Here is a 9,848-nt window from a genome sequence, read left to right as displayed (position 1 = left end):
CAGTTTAAAAATATGCCGGCACACGCAGTCACGACGCGACTAAAGGTATGTTGCTAAGCGTTACCTTGAGTTAATCTTGCTAATTTTTGTGCTGTCATGTATTGTTTATTAGATATGTTGGATTACCTAACTGTTCAAGAAACGAAGATGGTTAAAAATTTCAATGAAACGTTGTACATCGATTAGCGAAACGTCTGAATACACGGTATTGAACTTTATATCTGTTAGGTATTAGTGTTTTTCTACTAATTACAAATGCCCACAAAACGCAAAAATACTACGTGAAAAACCTGCCTTCATGCCAGTGTTCACGATGATTCTAGTGCTCCCTAACGTTTCGCGCACGAACGACACGCTTCCCTCACCCAGGTCAAGACAGCGATAAGCAGTAACAGCGGTTATTGTTTTTGTGGTCGAAAGCGAAACGTGTTCATCATAAAGCCGCCACCATCGTTGCAGCCCTGCCGAGACAGCACAATTGGGCAAATGCTATGGTCAGCATGTCGTTCTGAGAAGGTATTGAATGTAAACTTCTGCATGTGGCAAATGGTAACAGATAATAAAACTTGGCCTGTTGGAGAGCTTATCGCACACTTTTATTGTTGCAATCTGCAGAATTGACAAAACAACTCGCACTGCTCACTATGGTACTTAAAGTGTGTAAACAGCAACAGACCCGTCTTTGAGTAACGCAATCTTGTTGATCGCCTGCCACAGAATGCTACCCGGATGCACCAATCGACCTATTGTTCCCAACACGGATAAAGGCCCTGTCTTTACATTCACAATACATTTGATCCGACCAGACAACCCCGCTGTACGATGAGGCTAACCGGAACTCTTATTATTCGTATGTCTACAACGATTTTACAATTTCGACTACTGACTTGCTTCGTCAATTCGCGTATTCATACGGGCCAGTCGCACTCACCTATGGAGGGCTCGGAATGATACGTACACTTTCGTTTTTTGTTTCACGCACGCTTGCCTATCACAATATTAACAGGATTCAGTAATTACCATATTCAAAAATATTGACGTGAAGTAGACAGGCAACTCCAGTGGTTAGCCGCTTGAGAGAAAATGCCAAACATCGCCGGAGGATGCGTGCTCTCAATTGTCAGCCACTTTTTTAGAGCAAACGAAAGACCAAGCTTTGTACTCTCGTTGCTTTGGCATCTAGCTTCTGTGCCTTAGCCAATTGATATTCTGTCGGAAGTTCTATGTACGGTAGCTAATACGGTCTTCAAGGCGCAAAGCCACCAAGTAGACTGAGTTTGAGCCTCAGCACGTATATCGGCCATTCGTTTGCAGGGCCTCCAGACACAGCGTGGTTGACTACCTAAATGCAGGATAACTGCGAACCAAATGCCCAACTACAACACAGCTGCCATCACACCTTGTCATCAACCACACAAGGACGGCAAAGGCATTCTACGAGAATGCCAACGACTGGCTGGAGCATTTCAACATGGTTGCCATTATCGATGACTACACCTGAGAACGTCATTCAAGCTATTTGTACTGCTGTTCCGAACATTTCGCAGACACATGGTTTCATTAACATGCGGTAATGCCAAAGTCGTGGGCTGAATTTCATAGGCCCTTTCTCAACCCCTTTGCCCGAGCGGATGAGGGAGGAGAGAGACAAGTCTGCGATAGAAGCCATAGTTCAACGTACAGTAGAAAGTGCTGCAAGATAGGCAGAGCTCATGAATTGACGTTTCAGGCTTGCAGACTCCTTAACGACTGAAGACAAGAAAGTTCGCCACCTGGTGCAAGTTTTCAAGGAAGTAACCAGCTGATATTTTCACTGAACATGTCGCGTTATCTGAGTCTCTGCTCTTCCCCGCAATAGAACTGTGGATCATCCAGCCAGCCTGGGATGCCGACCGAGCCAATAAGCTTATGGCCAATGCCTAGGCCACGGATGAGGCCTACTCTTTCATCAACATGAGGCAATGCCAACGTCATGAAATGATTTTCGTTGGCCCTTTCTCAACACCTTGACTTTTTAGACTTGTGGACTCCTCAACGACTGAAGACAAGAAAGTTCGCCACCCAGTGCAACTTTTCAAAGTAAAAACCTACTGATACTATCACTGAAGATCTGTCACGTTATCTCAACCTCTGCTCTTTCACGCATTAGAACTGTGGACCGTCCAGTCAGCCGAGGAAGCCAACTGAGTCAATGGGCTTGCGGCTGATGCCTAGGGCGGGGCTGAGGCCCACCCCAAATCAGCTTCACTGCAGATTATCATTCACGCTTTTGTGCTTTTTACCCTGGTTATTGACTTGATATGGGCTTTGTACGTGGCGCGGCCCAATCAATGAAGTTGCCTGATCTGAGCCTGGGCCCTAAATGAAAAGACGTTGTCCTACCCGAGCGTGGCCCACAGGCCGGGCCTGGGCTTTCTGGCCACCCGGAACCCGAGCACACCTCTAGTTTCAATATCAAGTAGTTATTTCCTTACTTTTTTATATTCTTAATGGAGGGCCTCTACGGGTTTTTTTCTCCTTCATACGTGTGAGGAAGGGGGTCATGAAATAGACCTTGGCGAGGTAGTGTAACTAAAGGATAAACAATAGTTGCGGATATGGTGCAGCGATACTAGCGCTGACATGCCTGTCATGCACAGTAGCGGTGCTTTCAAAGTTGCTGATGCTCCAGCCAGCTATGATCGTAACATGCACTTTGTGTGATTGGGCGAGTGGAGTGGCCCTTGGTCATGCTGTAAAGCCCCCGTATTGTTCTAGCACAGCCATGAAAATGTAGCCGGATGATATCTACATAACTTACAAGAAATTAGTAATAAATAGAAAGCAGAAACTAAAAATTAGTCACAACGCTGCCACGGCCGAACTTTGGGAGCAAAATTTAGTACCTGGCGAAAGAAACGAGTGTTCCTTTTCATGATTTGGACAGCATGGAACTACCTAGCCTGTTTTATCTGCCCTCCGAGGCATTTCAATTGTTGTACTTGTGGTTTATCTTGGAGCTTATAAATAATAAATATGTGCACTGGATCTGAGTGGTAAGATCAAGAACAGCACAATTTTTGGTATTCAGGTTCAACATCAAACCATACAGCCAATATTCAAGTTGATTTAGATAAGCTTGCAATATACTACGCCGTCAAAAGGCCGCCAATCATCCTCCAGTGCTAAGATATTAGGCTCACTAGATTTCCCGAAACCTTGGTCTACGCTGTAACCTATATATATATATTGAATACGGTGGCTCCTACCCCAATGTCAGGGAAACCCTAATGATCCACTCATATGATCACTTCCTCAATCTTTCTTCAAAGAAAGACAACGCACCATAGGAAACAAGCGCCAGCCTTTAACATGTTTGTTAGGTTAAAGATACCTGCCTACGCTAACGCACCTGAAAAAAAACCCTGGGCTCTCCCGAGCACTTCAATTATTTTCATTCCAACTGCGTAGCAAAAAACAAAGCACTAGTGACCGAGCGCATAATCCCCCACAGTTTATCTAAACGCTCATCGTTACTTTACGTTGTCAGAAACAGTGTACAACCAAAATTAGCCCGAGGTGCAATACACATCAAAAGCACCTCGACACATTTGCATCAGTTTTATACAAAAACCGAGTGCCAAGCGGCTGATGTTACCCTTAGTATGTAATGACAACTCAATCATTTTAAATCTTTTTTTGAAATGATTTGGTTGTATGCTAATATCCTTGAAATGCTCATTCAAGCAACATCGACGTGACAGTGATTGTATGCGATATTTCACCTAAACCTAAAGAATACTAAAAAACAAATCTTCCTCGTTGTTATCTTTGAGACCATGTGTCTCATGCAAAAGACGGTTTTTCGCACTTCTGTTCAAACATAAAATCCAAGCCGATGTCGCTGATTCTGCATATGGCTGCATGTACCTAGGCATCCAGAACTATACTTTCATGTTGAACTAAGGTAGCACTTGCTGTGTACACTTGTCCGACAGTTTTTTCAACTCATGTTCTCGTTTGCAGATCTCTTGCTTCAGTATTTGTTTCAAGCTCATCTTCTATGAGCGGCATTTCTTTCGTTGAAATTTCTTCCACTTTATCACAGCAAACGCGGACGTAGAAAGAGGTGAAAAAAAGATTAAGAAGGAAGAGAGAGAAAGGAATAGCTTGAAGCAAAGCAGAAGCTTGTATACCCATCGAAGTGGAGAGGAATAAACTTATAAAAATCCTGGCATATCGAAGTCTCTCTGTGGGATTAGCCAGGTGGCGCAGGGTCTCCCTTGTGTATTTTCTGGAAGAAAATGAAGTTTTCGTCATCATCTTGCTATTGTTACGGAAAGGGCCCGGATTCACAAAACTCACTTACGAAAACATTTTTGCGCAAGAGAAATTTTGTTGCGTAAGTCGATTCACGAAACGAAAAAACGTCGTAAGAGGCCATAGTTGTCACATCGGCCACTGCAAATAAAGCGCGCTGTGACTGCCAGGGAACATGTCAGCGATGGTGATGCAGTTGCTATATTTGCTTACGTCACTGAAAAGTGCTCGTAAGTGGATTCACGAAGCGAAATTGTGCGTAAAAACAGCATGGCTGAGAGAAAATCCCAAGAGTGGTCCGGACCACTCTTAGGAACAATGTGGCTACTTAGAACCTGCTGCCGCAGCGGTATACTTTGTTGCCCTGGCTGGTTTTGAGTTAATTCACGCCCATTAAGGGCTGCCTGATGACTGCTGGTGCGTTTTTATTTCTTTCGGCGCTTTGAGCTTCGCGTGTTGTTTCCCTTGTACGCAGTGGATGGTGTTGACAACCACCACCGTCCAATAAGTTCGAAGTCGCATTAATTGAAGAATTCTATTGGGCGTCAATGCCATAAAACTACGCATGTAAAGATTTGTGGTTGGATGAAAACCAATGTGATACGTGAATGGTCGGTGCATTCGAACGTGACATGACATAGGATCAATCTTATTTGTTATGTTGTTGTGTTGCGCCCCATCTCATCCAATTAAAAGTGCGACTCGACATCCTTGCCTCATTGGTGGAATTTACCACCAAAGAGGTTAATTGGAGCACACTCTTTGCACGCTATTGGAAATAAAAATGAGAGGAAGTTTTCAGTGAGTGGTTCATAAAGTTTGTGCTCTTGTGTACTTTCATTGGCTCTAACTGTCCAATGGTTGCGATCTCTGAAATACAGCTGTCGATACACTTTGGGACGATCTGGAACAAAGCGTACTTTGTAAACTAAAGCCTATTAGGGTGCGCGTGATTACGCATGGAACTACAAGCAAATCATGCATCTTCACCCTCACTGTTCAGACACCGATATGGACCATGATAATATGGCAAGCAATCGGAATGAAATGACCTTAGTAACTTTGTATGACACCGAGAATATGCAAACCCTCCCGATTCTGGAGCAAACCTTGGCTGAATTCATCCCTGCGTCAATTACCAGCCAATTAACTTGGCGCACGAACATCAATCAAAGGTAGAGCGAGCCACTGACATCTATTTTGTGCGACGCAGCGGCCACTTGACCTGAGAATAATAGCGTTGCGAAGGCGAATCCCCTGTCGCATGCTCTGATCGAAGCAGACGACAAACGCGAGCAGACGACGGCTTGGCCGACAGGCACAGTTTGTGATTGGTTGTGAAGCAATACCCTCTACATCAGCTCACTCCGTGACGTTGCCAAAACACCTCTTTCACCTGGCACGCCTGTCCTGTTCGTCATATCACCCCCCTCGCACATAAGAGAATTTTTTTTTACGCCGTGAAAATAGTGCAAGTACTTTCTAAGAGCTCTCTTACGTGCGGTGCAGTTGTCGAAAACAACATGGCGTCGTAAACAGCATATCGGTCGGTGCGACTTTCAGCAAATGCTTCTCGCACGAGTTACTTCAGCGTTTGACCGGATGTGTTGTGATTACAGCAGCTCTTTCAGTGCGTGTGAGCAGTGCGGAAAGCTGTCGCAGTGCAATGGTGTACAGTGAAGCGCAGCGTAGCCTGTGCGTCGGTGTGGTTATCAAGCGGGGATCGGCGTCGATGTATCGACGGCAACTAGCACTCGAGAAGCCTGCAATGTGTGTTTGTGTGCCGGTAACAGTTCGTTCGCTTGACTTTCCAGTCTCTCAGTTGGGTGCTGTGCGACATTTAGGATTGACAGCGTTTTGACACGTTACTTGAGTGACCCCAAGTACGTACGGAAACGTATGAACTACGCGCTCGGTTCTTGCTTCGCCACTAGTTAGCCTGTACGCTTCTATTTACTTGAGAGCAATGTACTGTTCGGGAGTGAAACGATGTTCGTTGTGAACAGTGGTGCTGTGTTGACGTTCCAAGACTTGTGAACAAGCTGCGCTCGTGTGACCGAAAATTGAAAGACAGCGTTGATAACTGTTTTGCCCTGCGGAGTTGTGGTGGGGCAGCTTGGCGCTTTTGTTTGTTAAGTCGTCACTTCTCCTTTTTGTGATAACCATAGTCCTAGCGCTGTGATGTGATCAACCAAAACTGCGAGATGCTACATTCTGTTGTGGATCGTGTTACTTCGGAAGCGCGCCTAGACTGTTCTTCGGTAACAACTTGAGAGTTCTATGTGGCAGCGAGAGCCCGTGAACGTCAAGCTTCCCTTCGGCCCCCAGAAAAAGCAAAGATTTCACCGGTGCCTTGCTTTGGATGAAGTTGTAGGCCAATATCGCCTAACTACAGGTTTCGGAGTTCGTCTGGCCATCGTTTTTCACGGCACTAGAGCCTTGACAACAGCCGGTCATGGCCAGTTCTTACACTTTATCAATGGACGTGCACGCCTGGCCAGCCCTTCATTGCTGTCATTGGCAGCTTCCAGTCTGCAGATGCCCTTTGCCAGTTAGCCGTACTCGGCTCTTCATGACACCGACGGCTACTAAATGCTGCCATCGGTGAGTTCACCTTGCAGAACTAAATTTCACCGGTACTATAATTCACGCAGTTCTATAACGTGTGCAAGTTTTTAAGCCCATCAGATGTAATGTTTCTCTATAGTAAGTTGAAGCATGAAAAATTTACTACTACTGTTATATACATACATATATTATGGAGCAAATACATAAAAAGTTTTTTGTGATTTGGTACAAGTGAGCTCTTGTTTGATTATGAGGTTGGGCCTGTCAATTGACCACGTTTGATAGTTGGAAAGTTAATGTGAATTTATTTTTCAGAAGCCAAGTTGCACTTAAAAAATTTGTTATTTTGGAAAATTAGTTCTATAGACGATTACCACTGTGCTAGTACTATACTTCAGTAGGACATATATATTGCGGTACGTAAATTTTACATAAGGCTTCAGTTTATTTCAAAGTGATTATAGCAGATTTTGGTCACATTAACGAAGTGATAGCTTCCTCAAATAAGTATTAGAAGTGAGTGCTTTAATGATTGTTTTTAAATATCTCGTTTTCGGCTCTTCACAGATCGCAGAGATTGGTTTGTTAAGGTCCTGTGATTCATCGGTTGAACATTCTGGCACATCAATCCTCATCATTACTTGGAGCACCTGTACAAAAATAGGAAGGACGCGTTCTCCCTAACTATGCAAGCCTATGTCACTGCTGGGACTGTTATCATTCAGCGGATGGGGCGTGGAAGCATGCATGGCAGCCTCATCTGGAAGGACTGCGATCTGCTTGGGAGCTTCGAGCGCACAAAACTGCCTAACGGCTGGCTGCAAGGTTAGTTTTTCTTTAATACATACGATTACGTGAACACCACTTACTGTGCACAAATTGAAAACCCAAGCATGGTTGCTTTCAGTGGATACCTGTAATATTCTTACACACAATTGTTATTCAACATTTATAGAACTAAATTGCAAGATAATTGAGAATGTTGAAAGCTGAAAGCCTGCAGCCTATGAATGAAACTCCAATAATCTGAGGCTCAAAAGCTTGTGCTTTGAAACGAGCACAAATACTTTGATTCCTTATTGAGCTCTCGAGCTTGTGACTCCCTCTGTGGATCAAGTGCTCTGGAAGGAAATAGCAAGTGGGTGAAAATTGCCTGGCTGTTCACAACTTTTAAGGAGAAAGACCTATTCAAGAAGCTTCTGATGACATAGGGCCAGTAACTGCATCTTTTACCTAATGTAGCTTTTTCTCTCTCAGTGCTGTTGCTTATGTTTCAGCCGAACATGTTCACCACGATTGCATAGTGATATATATTTTTCTACAAATTGTACCTGACCTAAGCATGCATTGTTGATCTCTAAAGGTGACGTTCAGTGTGTTTCAATGCCATGGCTTCTCATTTCTCTGCCTGTGGCTAGCCTATTTCAGCAGCAGAGCGATGCAGCTAGCACACATGCAATCCAAGTCATGGAGCGCTCCTTTGGTGTTCTGTGCAGGACGCAGCATATCCATCCGGCAAGACACTGGTATCAACAATAATGGTGAGTGTTGGTGGCACCTGTAGGAGCCCGTTGTATTTGTTGCGTATGATTATTTCCCCTGATGAAGTGCATTTTTGAAAGGTTTTCTTCATTTAGAATAATAGATGTCAGCAACAAGCACACTCATAATCCACAAGTTCTTTGTGTCTTCTAGACTGCCCATTTGCTCCTATACGCAGTACGGTGAGCTGGCTATGTTAGACAGCCTTAAAGTTAGGAACATTGGCTGTTGCGTTGTAATGCAGTCTAACTTTTATTTCTTAGTGAACTTATTTGTGGTCTGCTTCTCGCACCTAGTGTAAAGTCAAAATAGAAGAAACTTTATTGGCTTTTTATGTCTGGCAGAAGTTTCATGCCTTCATCTATAACATTGTAGTTTTGCTCTTGTATCATATTAAATATATTTTCAGTCTTCACTGTTTGTGTGTGTGTGTGTGTTGAGGCTTGTCATTGGCTTCTGAAAATACAATATCTGTAAATATGAGCACATAATTGACAACTATACACTCTTGCATGTAGCATGGTTGTAACAATGATCTGTATTTTTCTAAGTTCCAGCAGTAACAAGGGGTTCGGTGCTCCACGGTCATGTACAGTGTATCAAGAACAGAGCACAGAAGACCAACAAGTACAAAGGGACTGCCAGTGACTGTTCTCCTGCTCAAAGTTTACAACAGCAGAAAGAGCACATTGTGATGTCAGGAGCAGCTGCTGCTTAACTTCTTAGCAGTGCATTATTCAGCAGTTCATTTGCTTGCATTCAAAATTATTTAAATTTTGCATGGAAGACACCAAACTATGACACTAATTTAAAGGCTGCTGTAGTGTTAGTGGGCAAATATTTTTGAGCTGAAGTTTTTAACATGTGTGTTAAGTGCCTGTGTGCCTCTACATTTACATGCCAGGAATCACAGCATCCATGGTCGCCAATGGTAACTGTGTCTGCATTCTTTGTAGTACAAGAAGTAAAGCCATGGATGCAGTAATCATGTACTTAGTCGATGTAATCCTTCAGTGTACACTCATTTGTATAGCACCAATGATGCCATGAGCTCTGGGAAGTGAATCTATGTGGATTAATTTATTTGGCAGGAAGTAGATAATCACTACTCCTAGTATATCTTAACAGAAGATTTTAGTGCTTGGGTATTATCCCACTGCCTGTCCGTCCTTCAACAGTCTACTTATCTACTGTGTAAGTGTAACTTTTTAAATGTATACTTTGCTCGGATAGGTTTGTTCATAATGTAATGCAAGTGACTTATCATCTATGCAGCTCTACTCAGACTAGAAATAAAAGCACTTATTTTTATATGTAGCTATACCATGCATTCACTTGTGTTTTTCTAGGTGCCTGTACAATTGTTTAGCCCTACAAAAGTGCTGGTATACTCTAATATTGAATCTGGCATCTTAAAATAGTTTGTTAGTGGAAGTAAG

The 9,848-nt window shown here is 43.5% G+C and overlaps 1 long non-coding RNA gene across 1 annotated transcript; it reads left to right on the top strand.

Moving 5' to 3' along the window:
• Nucleotides 1-6,866: 6,866 nt before the first annotated feature.
• On the top strand, nucleotides 6,867-9,327 carry LOC142803928 (uncharacterized). The gene is made up of 3 exons (XR_012894372.1): nucleotides 6,867-6,903; nucleotides 7,435-7,692; nucleotides 8,286-9,327. It is a non-coding gene; the product is annotated as an uncharacterized LOC142803928 (long non-coding RNA).
• Nucleotides 9,328-9,848: the final 521 nt, after the last annotated feature.

This window comes from Rhipicephalus microplus, chromosome 3 (assembly GCF_043290135.1).
Source record: "Rhipicephalus microplus isolate Deutch F79 chromosome 3, USDA_Rmic, whole genome shotgun sequence".
Lineage (NCBI taxonomy): Eukaryota > Metazoa > Arthropoda > Arachnida > Ixodida > Ixodidae > Rhipicephalus > Rhipicephalus microplus.
This window is presented reverse-complemented; position numbering and strand designations above follow the sequence as displayed.